This window comes from Neovison vison, chromosome 5 (assembly GCF_020171115.1).
Source record: "Neovison vison isolate M4711 chromosome 5, ASM_NN_V1, whole genome shotgun sequence".
NCBI classification, from domain to species: Eukaryota; Metazoa; Chordata; class Mammalia; order Carnivora; family Mustelidae; genus Neogale; species Neogale vison.
This window is the reverse complement of record NC_058095.1, coordinates 2,905,962-2,924,414: the sequence shown is the minus strand read 5'-3', so window position 1 is coordinate 2,924,414 and position 18,453 is coordinate 2,905,962. Positions and strand designations below refer to the sequence as shown.

Sequence of the window (18,453 nt, the reverse complement as noted above, 5' to 3'; positions counted from 1 at the left end):
GCAGTGCGACCCACCCCTCCAGGGCCCTGTTGCTTCCTGGGCCATCTCCACTGCATCAGGGAGACACTTCCCAACCACATCCAGCAGCTCTGGGGGTCCTCGGGCGCAGGCTGGGCTCTGATCCCCGTGAGAAAAGCAGAGACGCAGAACAAACCCACAGAGGAGCAGAAGGGCTGTCCTCCGGCCCCATGCCAGCCATGGAACACGGCGGGATGTCCTCTTCGGGAATGTGGGGGTTTATTCACAACGGACGTGACCAGCCACGCCGACCAGCGCACAGACTCCCGCCTGCCGGGGAGTCGGGGACCACAGGAGTTGACAGGGTACCTCTGTGGTCCAGCACACTTCCTCACCCCCCAAATGCCCTTAGACATTTTCTGGAGAGTTGAGTAGAGAAGCCATTTGTGGTATTACCTGAAGGGTCACATTAGAAAAACGAAACGAATCAGTAAGCATGAGGATCATGAGACAAAGCACGTGTCTGGGAATGTACTGGTGTCCGTGTCCCATCCCTGAAGCTCCTCCCGGTGGAGAGCGCACCACCAGGCAGCTCTAGAACGCGTCTGGGTGAGGCACCGGACCCCGCAGTGTTACCGCGAACCGGCACTGAGAGGAAGAGGCGGGGAGCCTTATTATAAGGCAGCCCGGGAACATGGAACGTGTCCTCTGGGAGAAGGAAAAGATCCTGGGGATAGCTACTCTGGTGGTAGGCCACTGAGAAGCACCACACGGCAAAGGAGCCACGTCTGCATTCCACGAGAGCATTCCTGGGTGCCCAGACTGCACCAGGCACTGGGAGGGTCTGGGTAGGGGACAAAGGTGAATGGTCGCTCCTGCCCCCTTCTCCGCTCCCTCTGGAGAAGCCAGGCCAGGAAGCACAGCACCACTCTGTAGCTGCTGAGCCCAGGGCCAAAGGGATGCCTGAGAAGCAGGGAGGTGGGAAGGGGGAGAGCCAGAAGGGCTTCACGGAAAGGATGTCCTGGTTGAGTATCGGAGGACAATGGGCTGTTTAAGGAGACAAGGGAACAGTGAGGGCAAAGGCACAGAGGAGAAGCCAATGTTTCACTTGACAGCAGCCCGGAGAGGTCCTGCTGTCACCAGGGGAGCCCTTCATGGAACCTGGCCCACACCAGGTGGCTTGGGCGGCGGAGACTCACCTCTTCACGTCTCTGCCCTGCACTCACGCACCCTGAGAGTGGCTTGTGGGGGCTGGCCGGAGAGAGTGGGGGAAGTGGAAGAGGGTGAGGTCTTCCACGGAGGCTGAGATACCCCCTGACCTGAGGCCACACAGTATTGACCTTGGTGGCAGGAGAGAAGGAGGAAACAGACCGTCCTGGCGGATCGATGAGGGCCGGGGTGGCTTCATCTGAGCACCAGCGCCTGCTGACTGCAAGGCTCAGAGGCAGGAGGGCAAACGTCTGTAACTGGAGAGGCTTGTCTGGAATCAGCATCGTTGAAACAGTCCCCGCGCCGGATGCAGCGGGACGCGGGGACGCAGGGTGGGCACGGGAAACGAGCGAGTGCATGAAAGGCCACACCCGGGACCAAGGAGACAGGAAGACATGGGGGCACCACTCCTGATGCACACCCAGGGGGACAGGGCCCAGCCGGCCCGGGTACCACACTGGACAGCAGCGGGCCCTGTCGCGGGCTGAATCGTGTCCCCCAAACACACACAGGCAAGACCTGACCCCCAGCACCATGGGGTGCCTGGATTTGGGAATGGGTCTTTAGAGAGGTGATTTAAGTTAAAATGAGGTGATTGCGGTGGGGGGGGGGAAACAAATCCAACGTGCCCGGTGTCCTTGTAAGAAAAGATCGGGACACAGACATGCACAGGGGGACGACAGCGCAACGAGGAGACGGCCGTCTGCCCGCCCAGAAGAGGGGCCTGAGAAGGAGCCACCCTGCTGCCGCCTCGCCCCCGGTTGTCCAGCCTCCAGGACTGGGAGCAAACGTATTTCCCAGGCTGAGGTTTGGGTACGGCAGCCTGAGCCCAGCGCTGCTCTGGGAGCACCGGAAGTCCAGGAGAGCTGGGGCGCACGGAAAAGAAAGCCGGTGACATCATCCAGGTCGGGAGACCCGACGCTGTCAAACCACAGCCCTGATTTCCAGCAAAAGGATCTTTCACTTCTACACGCACAGTAAAGACTTTCACCCCTTGGCATCCATGTGTGGGTAAAACGATTCTAGAACACCCAGGCTGGGGGTCCCCCGGGCAGAGGCTGGCCCGCAGCACGGGTGAGCCGTGCACTCTGGGGGCTGACGAGGGAGCGCTCTGGAGACAGGAGCTGACTGTCACGCTGCCGCTGCCACTGACTCCAAGCGCCGGAGGGCTTGGTGGCTGAAGCACAGACTGATCTTGCTTTTTGTTTCCTGGAGAAACAAACGGGTCTCAGGAGAGAACGGCCTGACGTTTCGGTGATTCCTTCCCAGAAAATCCCACCTTTGTGGTCACACGGATTTACACACAGAACCTCCCACGGGGGTTTCGGGGTAGTCAGGATGAAACACGGCCCCCGATTCCCGCACCCACTCCTGGAGAACGAGGCTTTGTTCCCCGCCATGGACTCTTGGCACCTTGTGGGCCCCTGGACCGTCCCTTCCTCAACCCACCCGCCAGCTGGCTGAACACTCAGCCCCAGCGAGCGGGCAGTCCTGGCTAGAATCCGCTTCCCTTCAGAAGGGAGCCCGTGGGAGCCCCAGCGGGTGCTTGGGGGTCTCTGGCCTCCCCTCCCCAGTTCCCACAGGGTCATTCTGGACCTCTGCTTCTCCGTGTCGTCCATCAGGACGTGGAACCTAGCTGGGTGAGTAGCTAGTAGGACACAGTCTCCCAGGACAACGTGGCCCCACGAGTCTCACCCAAAGGCAGGAGGAAAACTGCCTGCCATGGACTTGTCTTCCAGATGGACAGCGACGGAGATGCACCCGGACAGACCGCCTTGGGCGGGGGCGGCCTGCTGCTGAGGCTGCCACCCTGGGCCTGTGGCCCGCGGGTGTGAGGGTGTGCGTGTGTGTGCCTGCGTGTGCACAGTGGAGCACGGGAGAACCCCACAGGAAAGCAAGTTTCCAAACCCGCTTCATTTCCTTCATGTCAAGACAGAGGAACAGACACACACGCTCCTGGAGCTGCAGGGCTCGCGGCAGCCGAGAGACGGGCCGGGCTCTGACCATGGCGGGTCCACGCGGCTCGGCCCTTCGGCTCCACGGAGCGTCGCTCGGCCTTGAACGGGAAGGAAATCCTGACGCCACCGCAGTGTGCGACCCCGGAGGACGTCAGCCAGAGAGGCTGGTGAGGTCTCTGGGGCCTCACTCCCGGGACAGACAGCGGACGGCAGGCGCCGGGGGTCGGGGAGTGGACGGCGGGGTTAGGGACTGATGGGGACAGGTTTGATTGTGCCGGATGGAGAGAACTCTGGAGGCAGGTGGCGGCGGCTACGCGGCCTCGTGATGTGCCTGGTGCCCACGAACGGCGCACTTACACACGGTCACGGCGCTGAATTGTGTTCTGTGTGTTTTACCACAAACCAAAGTGAAGTTCTAGTGGCTGGTCCGATGGCAGTGGGTTAACAGAACTCACTACCGTTAGCGTCACTGAAGTTGGTACAGGAGCCCCCACTGCTAAACTGGGCTGGCTTCCAGAAAGTATCAAACAGACACGCAAACAGCCACCGCGCTCTCCGGTGTGACGGCGCCAGCCCCTCCCGTTCGCGGACGACGGTGCCCCCCCCCCGCAGACAGCCCGTCAGGAACGGTCTCATCCCACGGCACAGCAGGAGGCGCGAAGGTCCCCTCACTGCCTGGGATCACGGGCCGGCAGGAGACAGAGCCGGGACTCGCCCTGGGTGCTGCCGGCTCCATCACGACCCCCAGGCATGTAAGTGATGCTGGATTCCAGACCCCACGCATGGTCCAGCTTGCTCTGCTTCCTCAAGGGCTAGTTTTAGGGGAGGGAGGGAAGGGGCTGGCGGCCGGCAGGGCACCTTTCTAAGCAAAGTAACTGAACACTCGTAAACACACCTGAGTGAGGGGCATTAGTCGGCGGTGATGGGAATGGTCGCTCAGGACCCGGTCGGGGGGGGTGGCCGCACCTCAGGCCACTGAATGGTCGGTCGGCTTTAAGTTGGTGAATTTCATGTTATATGGACCCAACAACTTATTCTAAAAATATACACGTCATCTATATATTTTTATGTTTATGATTAAACTGCAAATCCCACTCACGTGGCCTGAAACCGAAAGCAAATACATCGGAAACCTCGGCGGACTGTCCGTCGGGGGCCCTGAGAACGCACACAGAGCCCTTGCCCGTGAGCGCCGGCTCCCCTGGCTGGGCCCCTGCTCTCCTTTGGGTGGAGGCGACTCGTCAGGCGGAGAAGCTCAGAGGGGAGGCCACAGCGTCCGGGACGGTGACCCCACCCGACGCCCCTGGTGCCAAGCCGTGGGCGCCAGCTTGCAGCCTGGGATTTGGGGTTTCCGGATCTGGTTTTATTGAAACTCCCCTGAGTCTCTCCTGAGACTTCTCCGTCTTACCGCAGAATGAGTGACGCGGCCAGAGCCCCGGGACCTCCCTCACCTCGCCAACGGCGACTTCGCCTTATCCTTTACGGGGAAGGGGTCGTTTATTCCCCAGTAACGGCTGCTGGGACCAGGCCACCCGATAAACAGATGAGACTCGTGATGAAGGAAATTATCATCGCCTTTCAGCCGACCACGAGAAAAAGCTTCCCAACGTTGTGTGCAGTGCACGCGTCCGTGAGCGTGAGCGTGCCCGGGTGTGGGTGTGCGCGTGCTGGCGCGGGCGCCGGGGAGGAAGGGCGGGAGGCGGCGTGAGGCCGGTGTGCCTTCCTCCTTGCATTCGGCCGCGCGCTGGGCTCTCCTGCGTCCGAGCATGTCTGAATGCCCCGGAGGAGCCCGTTTATCAAAGAAGCTCCGACTTGGGGATGTTTGCAGACTCCTTTGTGGTGTGAATAATCATCTCCTAATTCCTATTTGGGAAATTAATCTTCTGGTTTCTTGAAGTGTGGCAGAGAGTTTTGGAAACAGGGTTGGAGGCTAATGCCAGTGCTGGTCCCTGGCAGCACAGCTGCGGGGCTGGGTAGCTGCGTGACGTCAGCTCCACGCGGGGAAGGAGCGCGCGGTCGGTGAACACGGGGGGAATCCAGCTGAACGCACCCCCGAAGGTGCCGGTAGCAAGGACAGCACCAGCGCGCGGTGCGACCCCATCTCTGCGCCATGCGCGCAGCGGTGTTTTCCTAGCCTGGGACTGTTCCTTCGCTGTCCTGTCTACACTTTCCACAGATCTATCGCTCACGCCCTAATGAAAAGTTCGCTTTCATTTAAGAAGAAAAGCAATGATGCTAGGGAAGGCCTGTAGATCCTTCTAGCCCCAGGGGAGGAGGCGAACTGAAGGGCCACCCCCTTGCTCCCAGCTCTGACATTCCCTGGAGGCGTGGGGGCTCTCCTGCCCTGAGGCCTGGAGTGCTGCTCTGGGCAGGACCGGGCTCCACGCACGACCCGTGTCTGCCAGAGAAGCAAGTTCTCGCACTTGGCTCCTTCCTCAGACCCTCATGACATAGACACTCTGGACCTAGGGAGCCAGGACAATGTGGTCCTTGCTCTCCGCCAGTGCCCATGCAATATGGCAGGGCCTCCCGAGGTGGTGGGGTTCAGGGGTTGGGGCTGGAGTGGGGGGGCGAAGGCCAGCAGGAGGCAGCTCCCTCCCCCACCTGTAGGCGCCTGGAGCTCAGCTCAGGAAGACACGGCAGGCACAGCGGGAGCTCCCCACTACTTGTCCGGCCCGGCAGGAGCACCAGGCACAGGAAGTGTCCCTTTCAGTCTGACCACAGCTGAAGCAGGAGAGCCAGCCCTCAAAGGTTCCGAGTCGGATGCAGAGCAGCCACCACCACCGGCTGTGAGCCCTGGGACGAGCCGGGGGCCGGCAGAGCCCCCTCTCCTTCTCAGCACAAAGAGGAAGGAGCTGGCCAAGATGGTCCCCAGGTCCCCGCCAGCATGGACGTCCCATGGCATCTCACGGGTGTGACATCACGTGACACAGTAGGAGTTCCTACTGTGATGGCACCTTCCTCCTGTTTCCCTTGTGTTTCGGGTCAGGAAGGGGTTTTTAAGACGGAAAGTCCTCGCCAGCCTGGAGCGCCTCCATCTCATGGATGTTCACACTCGCACACAGACGTGTCTGGTGTAGACTCCGACCCAAGCACACAGACAGATGTCCCTCCTCAGCTTCCCGGGCCCGGGGACCCCGCCTGCAGGCTCTACTCTCTGTGCTGCACAAGCCCCATGCCGTGGAGGCCTGTCGGGCCCCACACCCCACAGCCAGGCCCGCCGCCCCTTCAAGGCAGCTCATGGACAAACCACTTCTGCCCCGCTGAGCTGAGCAAGGGTCAGAAGACCCAGGAAGGTGTGGACGCCGGTAGTGGCCCCTCCATTCCCGGCCCCCAGGGCCTCGTGGGCGGGGGGTGCTGACCCTGACAGGGCATATGAGGTTCAAGCAGGGCAGTGGGCGAGAGCCCCCCAGGACCTACAGGCCTTCTGATAGAGGGGAGCAGCCCCCAGCTCCTGTCACAGCCGCGCCAGAGCACCAGGGCCCTGCTGTGTGCCCAGCACTGGCTGACCATCCGTTCGCTCCCGCCTTTCATGGTCACTATTTCTTTACACCCGGCCCCGACTCCCCCAGAGCAGAAACAAAGAAGCCCGAAACTTGTCCGCTGAATGACCAGAAAAGTACAATGCGGAGCTATCCCGACAGGCCTCGCTCTCAGGTTCCCTCTGCTCCTGTCCTGTCCCCCTTGTCTGCCTGCCCAGGACAGACCGTAACGAAAGCAGGCTCGCTGGCCGCCTCTCCAGCCTGCCCTGAGCTGAGGGGAGGGATGCGGCATCTGGGAACGCTGCCCCGTCTGCTCTTTCCGCCTCCTCCCTGGCTGGGCTTCCTCCTACTCAGCCAGTGGGGCCGGGGACGCAGCGGGGCACGCGAGCAGCTCGGAGCTCAATCTACCCCGGACAGGGCAGGGAGTCCCTGCTGAGCCGTCGTCCAGACTTGAATTCCACCGAGGGGAACTTGTAAAAACGCCTTTCCACCTGTTCAGGCCGAATTCCCTCTCTGCCCCAGGCAAGCAGCCGCCCTCCGAGGACACATGACCCGGCGGTGAGAGCCCAGTGGACCGACCAGGTGGCCTGCCGCGGACCCTGTGTCCAGCCCGGGAAGCAGCAGGAGGCCACCCAGGCTCTGCCCTTGTCGGCTGTCCTGCGGGAGCAGCTAGGACGGGCGCATTGCGAAAACCCAGCAACAGCCACAAACACCCACGGTCTGACTTCGTTTCACTGGGAGAGGATTTACCCAACATGGGATGAAAGCTCTGCAGAGAACTTTCTGTAGCAGCCATGTCCCTGGGAGGGAGCCTCAGCCTGGCCACCAAGGAGCGGGTGGCAGGGACCACCCTGTGCCACTCCCACCCTAAGGAGCACAAATTCTAGGAGTGAGCCAGCACAGCACCAGGCTGAGAATAAACGAGACCGGGGCAGAACCATTCCCTGAGCCGAGGGCACGCTGCAGGGTTAGCTGCAAACTCACCAGCCCAGGGGCAGCCTGTATGGCTATGGGGAGTGCCTGCTGGTGCCTCGTGCAGCGGACACTTTGCAATCCAGCTGTGAGCTGACCATGGCACACCTGTCCTCAAGGAGCTTCCCTGTCCCCTCCCTGCTCTGTTCCCTAGGATGCTACTCCCCTCATACAAGGGATTCTAACTCAGAGAAGCTGTCCTTGCTGCGATTCTGGGAGCGGGGTAGAAGGCGAGGAGACAGGCATCTTGTTCAGCAACCACCCCAAGGGCCACGTCCCCTCCTTCTTTTCCATCCTCCAGGTGCCCAAGGCTGCTAGCAAAAAACAATGGAGAGATGGCACCAGTGGGAAGGGGAACCAGGAGAGCCAAGGATGCCTCCCTGTCTGCTTCAGCCACCGGATCTCCAAGGCCATACTCGAACCCCGTCCTCTGCCCCACCTGGATGGCAGCCTTCGCCGCCAGTGCCTCCACCGTCCCTGCTGCTGCGTAGCCTAGAGACTTCTCTGACCGTGGTCCAGACGTGCCCGCCAGGCATCGGACCTCTGGGTGGAGGAGGTCAGGCGTGCAAGGAGCCCTGTACCCCTCCGGACCCTGTCAGCCACCACTCTTGGAGAGTCTGGGAGAGAGTTTGGCCCCAGGCCCTGTTACGGGAGTTTTCTTTTATATTTATTAACCCACTTTCTCTCTTGGCATTCGGAGCCCCAAGGAAGCCTCAGCCAAGGCTATTAATAGGCGGAGGCCTCCCCAGGAGGAGAACGAGCTCATACCTACAGCACAGGCGCCAAGCATAATAAAGGCTTCTGGGTCTGTCTAAACATAGGCTGTGGCCACGCTGGGGAGCAGAGGGTGGGCCTCGGGGGGCTGAGTGCCGTCTGCCCTGCTGCCCCCCACCTCTATTCCTTGGGCAGGGCTTCTGGACACGTGTGCCAGAGCTGGGCCCTGCTGGGGACGGGCCAGGCTGTTGTGCGGAGCCTCCACTCCAGGTCAGGCCTGGTGGGAGACGCCAAGGAAGGGTTTTGCAGAAGAGCATGCAGTATGAACGACTCCTGTAAACAGAGTTTAATAAAAAGGCAGGGAGGGAATTTATGGGCAGCCCAAGGATGATTAAAATTATTTATCTACTTACCTCCCTTGCCGGCTGATCAGTCTATTAATTATCTATTATACACTCGCTGATTTGCATTTTAGTGACGGGACCAAGTAAGGGCAGGTGAAAAACACGGAAGGGTTTAGGACCCGAGCAGCAGGGGGAGGCGGGGACCCTCCTCTCCACCATCCAGGGCTCCCCCAGCTGACACCCAGCGGCGCACTGCCGAGACTGCCGCCCACGGCTGGGAGCCGCCCCCGCGGCCCCCACCCCCACCCTGAGAAGCCCGGATTCATGAACCAGCTCCAGGGGAGCCAGAAGTGTGAGGAGAAAGAGCACGCACCTGTTTGCCGATGGACAGCTCCGGGGACGGGTTCCCGGCCGGAGGGGCCCGCAGACCCGCTCAGGGGGAAGACGGTCGGGATCTTCCTCTGGCCGTTCTGACTTAACGCTGCATTTGGAAAAGAAAACACGAGAACAAAACCATTTTCAATCTCCAAATATCTGGAGTGCATCAGACACACGCTCTCCCGCGCTCTTGATTAAAAATACCACAGGACAGTGTCACGGGAACGGCGTCTTTGAGTCGCAGCCGAGGACGCATCGGGCTGGGAGAAGTTAGAACAAAGCACCTCCGCTCACACCTCAAGGCTCCCGGCCACTCGCTGCTGTCCTGCGGGGAGGCCACCGTGTCAGACTGGGCCTGGGACCCGAGGTGGGGGGCCGTGCCCACGGGGCCTGGCTGGCAGTGAGCACAGCGACATCAGGATGGCCTGTGTCGCCTGTTCCCCACACAGGCCCCAGCACTCCTGTGCAGTCAACGGTGCCTTGTTGAGGACAGGTCGCCAGCATCACCCCATTATTCATCTGGGTTCCCCAGCCCTGGGCCAGAGTCCAGGGCTGTGGCGCTGACCAGGATCTGCAGTCCGTGCAGACCTTGGAGAGTCTATCTAGACATTTAACCTCACGCACCAAAACCTGAACCAGCCAATTCCTTCTTGACCTATGCATCCGCCATCCACCCATCCATATCCACCGCCCCCCATCTCTCTCTCTCTGTCGCACCCGGGGCAGTGAGCTACAGGTACAGACAGGTGGACCGGTCCATAGCTAGCCAGCTCCCACTGGTTCTGTTTCTCCAGAGAACCATGGCTGACTTAGCACCTGTGGGGCCTCTCTGGCTTGCACTTCTGGAGAAGCTGGGCCCCTGGATGGCACAGAAGGGACAAAGGAAGCAGTGAGGGACCAGCCGCCTCAGGGCACCAAGGACTATGGGTCAGGAGCCCAGGGACGCGCTGGCCCCGAGTCCCAGCCCGGCACCAGCATCCCCTCGCACCCCACGATCCGCCCCACGACCAGAGTGGGCTCCCTGGCATTTGCAGGACAGTCGTCTCCACGCCCTGTCCCCCATGCCCCGCCCTGCACCCACCCCCCAACTGGCTGCTAAGTCCCAACGATGTACTAATAACCACAAAGCAAAAAGCCACAGTTGGCGGCGCTGCTGCACTGTGACTGCTGACTCGTCTTCAGAATCGATGCGCAGGGTTCTGTGCGTGCGGCGAGGTGGGGCTGTGTCCCCGGAGCTGAAGCAGAGCCTCCCGGAGTCCGGCCCACCCGGAAAAGTCCCAGAGACAACGGAGTGCGGGAGAGCGGGGCAGGGAGACAGGAACTGAGCGGATCTCAAGAAGGGGGACTGGAGCGCTCAGTGGCCCCATCCTGAGTCCAGCCTGGGTGGCGAGGACACCAAAGGGCTCGGCCTGAGCTCCTCTGCCAGGGACAGGGCGCGGCGGGGGTGGGGCAGGGCGCGGCGGGGGTGGGGCAGACCGCACTCTGGAGAGCAGGTGCAGATGGCAGCTGGCTCTCGGGGCACAGGACCCTTCCCGGGACTGGGACATGCCATGTGTCCCAAGTAGCTCACCAGGCTCAGGCCAGGAAACCCTCCAGCTCATGAACTTGAGATTTTATTGGCTTAATAAACCGAGTTGTTGCTGCTGCCCGGTCCTCCTCAGGCCCGAGCAGGAGCACACGTGAGGGTGGGTGTGCTCTGCTGGGGCCCCAGCCTCGCCTGGAGAGGAGGGCAGCGGGAGGGACAGGCCAGGGGCTTAGGACAATAAAGGCTCCCGGAACCTTCTTCCAGTGACCCTGGAGGCAAGCAACTACACACGGGTACACCCCAGACCTGAGCCCAGGGAATCTGGCACGGGGTGGCTTGTGACTGCCACCCAGTCCTTGTCCTTGCAATGGTGAGCCACTGGGTGACTCGGTTTCCCCATCTGCTGTGTGAGCTCTTTCATGGCTACGGCCTCCTTGCACAGCCCCAGGAGACCCTCCACAGCCCACTGCGGCAGGATCATCAAGGGGGGTAAGGTGAGCGTTCTTGTCCCCGGGACTGGTTCAGCAAAGTGTCAGAGAGGGGACAGGAGCCCACATCTCCAGCCCAGCAGAGGCCCCCAGACCAGGGGATGCCCCTACCCATTCTCCCACCTCTAGGAGCTACCCCGTGGCCGGATGTGAGCATCTCCAGCCTCAGAGGTGAGGCAGGGTTTCTCCTCTGGGCCCTGCGCCCCCTCTTCTAGGATGGTGCCCCCACATTGCTTCTGGGACCCCAGTCCTACCAGGCCAGCCTCAGGGCTCAGATGGCCCAGAGAGCCTCGGAGGGCAACAAGGGCTCATGCCCCAAACACAGCTGCTCAGCCTTTCACCGTGGAGCCTGTGGGTCAGAACTGCTCGTGAAGAGGGTCCACGCAGCGCGGCCAACGAGGACGTCTGAGCGCTGGCGAACAGTTTCCTTCCTCTCTTCCTCCGTCCGCCCCCCTCATAAGCAGGAGGAAAGATGCACGAGAGCCTGGGATTCACACGCGGCTGGCTGCCACCTTCCCGCGCCCATGTGGACACAAGCGCAAAGTGGCGATCTCCTGGCCAGTGGGGATGGCAGTGGTATAGGAAGGCCCAGATATGTCAGAGAGCTGGGGCCAGGATCTGGAACCTTCTGAACCTAAACCCTTAGGCCAGGTGCACACACGTCTCCCAGCTACAAGGAGACGGGCCTCAGGACCCACTTGGTGGCGTTCCCTGCATTGTCGACGCTTCACCAGCAACCAAGGATCCGTCAAGGAAACGGCGGGTGCAGACAAAGAGCATGATTCCTGAGGCAGATTTCCAGGCAGCAGAGAGAGGGGATGGACGGCAAACACGTCAGCAGGAAGGAGCCATGGACTCAATGCTGAGTGAAGGGAGCAACTTCCCGAAAGCCACCACACATGTGCACTTTGAGACAGTTTAGTCACTGTTTAGTCACTATTTGTGGTCACATGCATATAAACGCTTTTTTTAAGGGACCAAAGCAGCGGGCATCACATCCATGCCTGTGTGCGTGTGTGCTGGGGGCAGGGGTGAGGCTGGGAGCGGTCTATCTTCCCTGCGGACCTATCTTCCCTGCTTCCTTTCCTTTTGAAAAAGACAACACGATATAGCTACATGTTAACCATTTAATTGCAGGTGGAGGAGCACAGATACTTATCATATTTTTCCTTAATTATCAAAACGCTCCACATTTCCTTCGAGATGACTGTGGTTGGATGGCAAGCCCCTCGAGGGAGCGGGAGACCCTGATGCCCCAGGAGTGGCATGCAGCCCACGGCCCAGTCCTTACATACTACTCTGTCCTGCCAGAGGGCTGGACAGGTTCTTCTGGAAGGAACCAGATTGACCCTTGATAAGCTCCCTCCATCTACAAGGCCACGAACTAGTCTAGAATTGTTTCTTCAACGCCCACAGAGGTCCTTACAAACCGCCAGCCTGAGCAGACGGGAGGTCTCATCTGCATTCCAGACGAAGGTCGGGGTGTGTGCTGGGACCACGGACTGAAACATTCTGGACACTAGGCCACCGGTGCTCCCCGAACTCAGAGCTCACACGTTCCTCTGCATAACGAAATGCAAGGGAAAGGCACAGTGCCCTGGGGCCCCAGGCAGTGGTCTCCTGAGCAATGCTTCCCCACACCAAGTCAGACACCAGGAAGTTCTGGGAGGGGAGACGGCTTTCTCTGCCCCTGGCAAGCAGACAAGGAATCGGCCCACCTCTCTCCTCCCCGCACTGACGGGACCACAGTTCTGCCACAGGCGGCGGACCCCTACGCATCTCCCAGCACCAGGGGTACTTGAGACATGACCCTGACCGGCCAGGAACTCGTTCCAGGCGATTGCCCCCCAGAGCCACCATCTGCCATCCATGGGGCGGCACTGCCTTTTGGACGCCGGCCCTGTGTGGCTGGTGCACCTTCTCCGGCGTGCCACGGAGGGCAGATGTGTGCCTGGCTCTGACTCTGATCCCCCACAGCTACACGTTCCGTGTTACAAGCTAATAAAAGCCGCGTGATCAAATTCCAGGTCATTACTCAAGGAAAGGGACCCCTCCGTGGTCGACAGCGACAGTTTCAAACCAATTAAAATAAGCCTGGCGTTTCTGCGGGCTGCCATGCGCCCCCACCCTGGAGGTCTCTGAGGGCCCATGTGGGCAACAAGCAAGACGCACGAAATGTTAATGGGGACGCTAAATGCCACGGCGAGGGGTTCCGGTAAATAAGGCCACTTGGAGGAGGCTAGGGGAGATGTCTCCTGAGCTAACCCTGGAGGAAACTTCAATAAAAACAAGATTGGATTGAAAACAATGCAGTCTACAAGGGACAGGTCTGCCGGCAGAGCTGGGGGGTCGCTGGGCCAGGAATCCCATCTCTTTTCCTATTTCCCTTTGCAAGCCGGTGAGCCCCCTGCTGCCGGCACCAGTGCCTGCTGGGGCCCATGGCACCCACAGAGTGGGCTGGGGGCCCGGGGTAGAGTTTGCCAAGGAAACGCTGGAGAGGGCTGGGGGCGGTGCGGGAGGCTCAGGGGACCAGGACAGGACGGGGCGTGCTGGGGCTGAGAAGGTGCACAGGGCCTCCCGAGGACACGGCCGTGGGCCGGGTTCACAGCTGTCTGGCAGCTGCTCTGAGCTCTGCTGGGTCCTGTTTCGGGAAGACTGAATGTCACCCGTGAAACAAATCGATAAGGTTTCAGGGGGACACGACCCAGAGCCCAGGTGGGCACGCAGGTGGAGCCCCATGAGCAGACTTGCCAGCGCCGTGTAGCTCGGTATAGACTGAACCCCAGCTGTGGGCAGCTCCACTGGGTCAAGGCTATGCCTGCTTCCTTTGGTCCCGGCCAGGACAGTCCCCGGCTTGCGGATCTGCCCGATGCAACAGAAACGGAAGGAAGGCTCGGGGCCGAAGCGAACGCGGCAGGGCTTGGAGGGCTGGACCTCAGAGCTTGGGGCTCTTCCTCATGCAGCCTCCACCCCCAAGGCCACCGTGGCCACTGTCCCTGTACACCTGCTTCCATCGGTCAAACTTTACAACGGAAATAAACCCCCTCCCGGCGAGGCTTGCTGGTTTAGCAAAGAGAACCACTGGATGCGGCTGAATTTAAAATTTCGGGTAAACGGCAAATGATGTTTTATATTTTTTAGTATAGGTATGTATCATGTAATATTGGACATGGACCTACACTACGGCTTTTTCACGGTTTATCTGAAATCAGAATTTAACCAGGGCCCTGTGTCTGTACTTGGCAACCCTCACTGTCCAACTGCTCAGCATACGAGCACCCCCCGCACACACACACAATGCAGAGAAAAGAAAGGAGTGGACACTTTGGGAAGACCGATGGGGGTCCTGGCACTTCCCCTCACCCCCTCCTCAAGCCCCTCCAGCCCCCTGTCTCTCCTACAGTGGCTGCCATCACACAGAGAGACGCGGGCCCCCGGCTGTCACCTGTCCACGCCCACGTGGTCAGCACACAGCCTGGCCGCGAGGCAGACCTGGGTCACCTGTTCCAAAGTCTGTTCTCTTTCCACCAAACTAGACCCAATGGGTCACACCTTGGATGTTTATTTCCCGACAATATGGCCATGAGGAGGTTCCTACTGATTCAACAGTCAAGACAGGGGACAATGTCGGAGGCCTGGGCCCAGGCTCACGCCGGCTTTGGAACAAAGATGCTGTGGGGTCAGGGGAAGAAGGCCCAGTGGTCGGGGCTTGCTCGGGTGTGTGGACGAGTGTGCTGGGCTCCAGTTCAGAGCACTGGCGGCTCGGGTCCACCCCGCACTGCTCTGCTGATGATCAGGTCCTGAGCCAGCACAGAAAGCGAGCTGATGTACGTGGTAGGGCGTTCTTGAAAAGAGGACTTTTCCCCTCTGAACACCTAGAAGAAGACAGTGTTTGTGTCTTCTTGGGTTGAAAAGGTAGACCCGAGATTGTCTGAGAAGTGGCCAGCTCTGACCTTCCTAACTAACTAGTTGCTTCTCAGGTAATCAGCAGACAGTTGAGACACTTGCTACGTTAGAAATGCAATCTTTTTTTTTTTTTTTAAAGATTTTATTTATTTATTTATTTGTCAGAGAGAGAGAGAGGGAGAGAGAGTGAGCACAGGTAGACAGAATGGCAGGTAGAGGCAGAGGGAGAAGCAGGCTCCCTGCCGAGCAAGGAGCCCAATGTGGGACTCGATCCCAGGACGCTGGGATCATGACCGGAGCCGAAGGCAGCTGTTTAACCAACTGAGCCACCCAGGTGTCCCTAGAAATGCAATCTTAAGGGAAAAAAATCACCATCTTTGAGGAGGCCAAGGTGAGTCCCAGGGTGACACGTCCCGTCTAGGTGGGCCACCCTCTTGGCGGAAAAGGAGACCAGATCTGCCCTTTACGTCAACAGGGCCATTGTCACGCCAGACATGAACCTCTGTGTCTTTAGTGGTTGGTTTCACGATTGTTCCTGGGATGGAAGTTACACTTACTGCCGTGTCATTTCTAGAAATGTCATTTCTCCCTCCCCTTTTCCAAACAATAGTCTCATGGAAGGGAAAACCTTCAGCACATTGGTCACTGGTCAGCCTTCATCCTGTGGACCCCTTGCCAGCTGCTGGCAAAGTCTGTGAGTAGACAAGACCTCCTGAGATCAGTCATCCGGAGCCCCTGCAAGGCTGGTTGCTAATTCCTCTCGCTAGTGAGGATCACGGTGACCCAGGTGCCAGCCGCTGACCCAGCAGCCACGTGGACGCTGCCTGGGATTGAGGAAGCCAAAGGGAGGGGAGGAGGTGTGCGGGAATCACCCAGAACTGCGACAGAGGACGGCACCCGTCAGCTGTCAGAATCCGGGAGCAAAAGCCCAGATGACAAATGAGACGGGGAGGTCCGCTAAGCAAACAGCAGCGGTTGCCCGCTTATCCCCACAACCGCCACTCCACCTCCCCACGTTCCTGGTGATGCAGTCGAGACACAGTCTGAGTGCGAACATCGTGATGTTTTCATTATCTGCCTGATGGCGTTTTATTGGAGAAATTTGTGCCAAGAGTTGCATTTTGAAATTTTCCGTGTGAGGAGGGAAGGCAGGGGGTGGGGGGAGGGAGCTGCTGCTGGATTTCGGCTCTCCTGGAGACAGCCCACCGCAAAGGAGCGGACTCGATCACGGTCCGGTTGTTTTCAGGTGACCTACTTCCCAGATGGTTTACCCTGCGTTTCTCCTCTGCCACAAAGTTTTGACATATTGGAGCCAAGAAGGAAGAGAAGTCACACTGTGTCACCAAAAAAGGAGGGAGCCCAGTGGCCCTCAGCAGAAGGGAAGAGGAGAGCCATGGGGCGAGGAAGAACAGCAGGAGGGGCTCCCCCTGGCACCAGAGATGGACCCGTCCACCTCCCCCTGCCAAACCCAGGCCAGCCCGGCCAAGCTGTGATTGCCCCGAACCCGTCTGCCCAGTTTCTGGGCACAGCACTGGAGATCTGCTCGCTGAGGGACCTGACAGGGTCCCCTCTGAGCAGCCCCCCCGGTGTCCTGTGGTGCTGGGCCATCAGGGTGGCCAGTGGCTCCTGAGACACAGCCAGCTTCTGGAAGGCTGTGGTGGGCTTCCTCCCTGACCGTGGCAAGTGTGGCCGCTGGAGGGCGTGCCTGGGCTTCCCTCCCGTGTCCGGGGCGTCGCTGGAGGAGGAGGGCATTGCTGGCAGCGCAGCCCACCATCGGGGCCAGCAGCCCGGGGGCCAGGCAGGGCCCAGTGCACCTCGGTTGTCCAGCAGCACCCAGATCTTCCTGCTTGAAGAACACACTTGCCATGTGTGTTCAGTGCATTCCCCTGCCTTCAAGCAGGGCCCTCGCTGTCTTCAGTGATGAGAACCGGTGCCATCTCTAAATGCCTCCCAGCAAGGGGCACCCATGCCGTGCTCTCTTGGCAAACCTCTCCCGTATGTCCCCGCCCTCGCTGCCAAAAGTCCTTCCTCTGATCTGTCCCACCCTTCCCAGTGAGCCATGAGTTCACTCTGCACATCCTGCCCTCGGCGGGCTCGGCGAAGAGCAGCTCGCTGCCCCGGGTGCGGCTGCCCACAGAGCCTTCGACATGAAAATACCGGGCCTCGGGCTGTGAGCTCTGCCCGCCCGTGCCGTGGGTGCGAGTCTCTCCCCCCAAAGCCCTGGGGCGGGATCCATACTGCCTTCAGCAGAAGAGGCTCTGAGGAGCCGTCCTGTGCTCCTCATCACAGTCCGGCTCAAGCCCTCGCGAACAGGTAAGCAGAAAGCAGACGCTCCAGGCTCCCTGGAAGCCGCCCTCTGCACACCGTCGGAGAGCTGGGCGCGTCCTCCCCTTCCAGCACAGCGGCTCCAAAATGTACGCAGTGGCATAGCTGGGGGAGGCCGTGTGCAAAGGCACTAGGGTCCTGGGGGAGGGAACCCCCACTGGCCAGCAGCCTCCACGGCCAACAGTCACATGTCACGAGGCTCTGCTCACTGTTTGACGGGCAGCCTTTGTTTCCCAGGTTCAAATGGGCTGCCAACCAGCGGGAGCCCGGGTGGCTCAGTGGGTTCAAGCTTCTGCTTTTGGCTTAGGTCATGATCTCAGGGTCCTGGGTTTCTACTCAGCAGAAAGCCTGCTTCCTCCTCTCTCTCTGCCTGCCTCTCTGCCTACTTGTGATCTCTGTCAAATAAATAAATAAAATCTTAAAAAAAAAAATAAAATAAAATTTCACTGGACCAAAGGAGGCACTGGAGCCCCGGGCACAGAGGGACCCCAAATCCCCCTCTGCAGAGGTCCAGTGACCTTGGCCCTACACTCCGGGTCCTCCTGGTGTGAAATGCCAACTCCTCAGTGTCAGGGAAAGAAAGCAAACAGAAAGCCAGGACACGCCCCTGCTACTGCAGCAGGTTTTAGGGAGGGCCACACCGCAGCCCCCACCTCTCCTGGCCCCCGGCCCAACCCCGCCAGTCGGCTGAGCAGGATACGCAGGGGCTCCGAGATGCCCTGAGCTGTGTGTGGGCCCTGCCGCAGCCCTTGTCCTCAGAGAAGGAAAGTCAGAGGCAGGGGAGGGAGACAAGGAGCGAGAAGGAAGAACAGAGCTGCTGAGTGCTTACCAAGCGCAGGAGGGGAGGGGAGGCGAGCATATGGCAGAAAAGCAGAATCCCGAGCCTGACCTGAAGGGATCTGTACTCTAGCTCGGAAGCTAGAACTCCTGCGACTCGCTCTCAACTCCACACGCATGGCTCTGGTTGTTTTACAAAGTGCAAAAAGCGACACAGAAAAACGTTGGGGTAAGGAGAGGAGCGGGTTCAGAGGGAGAGATGACAAGGGGACAGGCTGGCGGGGAGGGGGTTCTGAGCCGTGCCTGGAAACAGCGACGGGTGCAGGCGCTGGAGAGGAGGCGAGGAGGTTATGGTCTCCCCGAGACTGGAACGCTGAAGGGCTGGGAAGACGTGCCAAGCCATTAAGCGAGATGGCT

The 18,453-nt window shown here is 59.9% G+C and overlaps 1 protein-coding gene across 11 annotated transcripts in view; it reads right to left on the bottom strand.

Moving 5' to 3' along the window:
• The window catches only part of RBFOX3 (RNA binding fox-1 homolog 3), a 399,885-nt gene that overhangs the window by 171,075 nt on the left and 210,357 nt on the right, over positions 1–18,453 (bottom strand). For all 11 annotated transcript variants that reach the window (XM_044247291.1, XM_044247292.1, XM_044247296.1 and 8 more), the window contains one exon: positions 9,011–9,118. The gene's annotated coding sequence lies outside the window, so the exon portion shown is untranslated. The remainder of the gene's footprint in view (positions 1–9,010; positions 9,119–18,453) is intronic.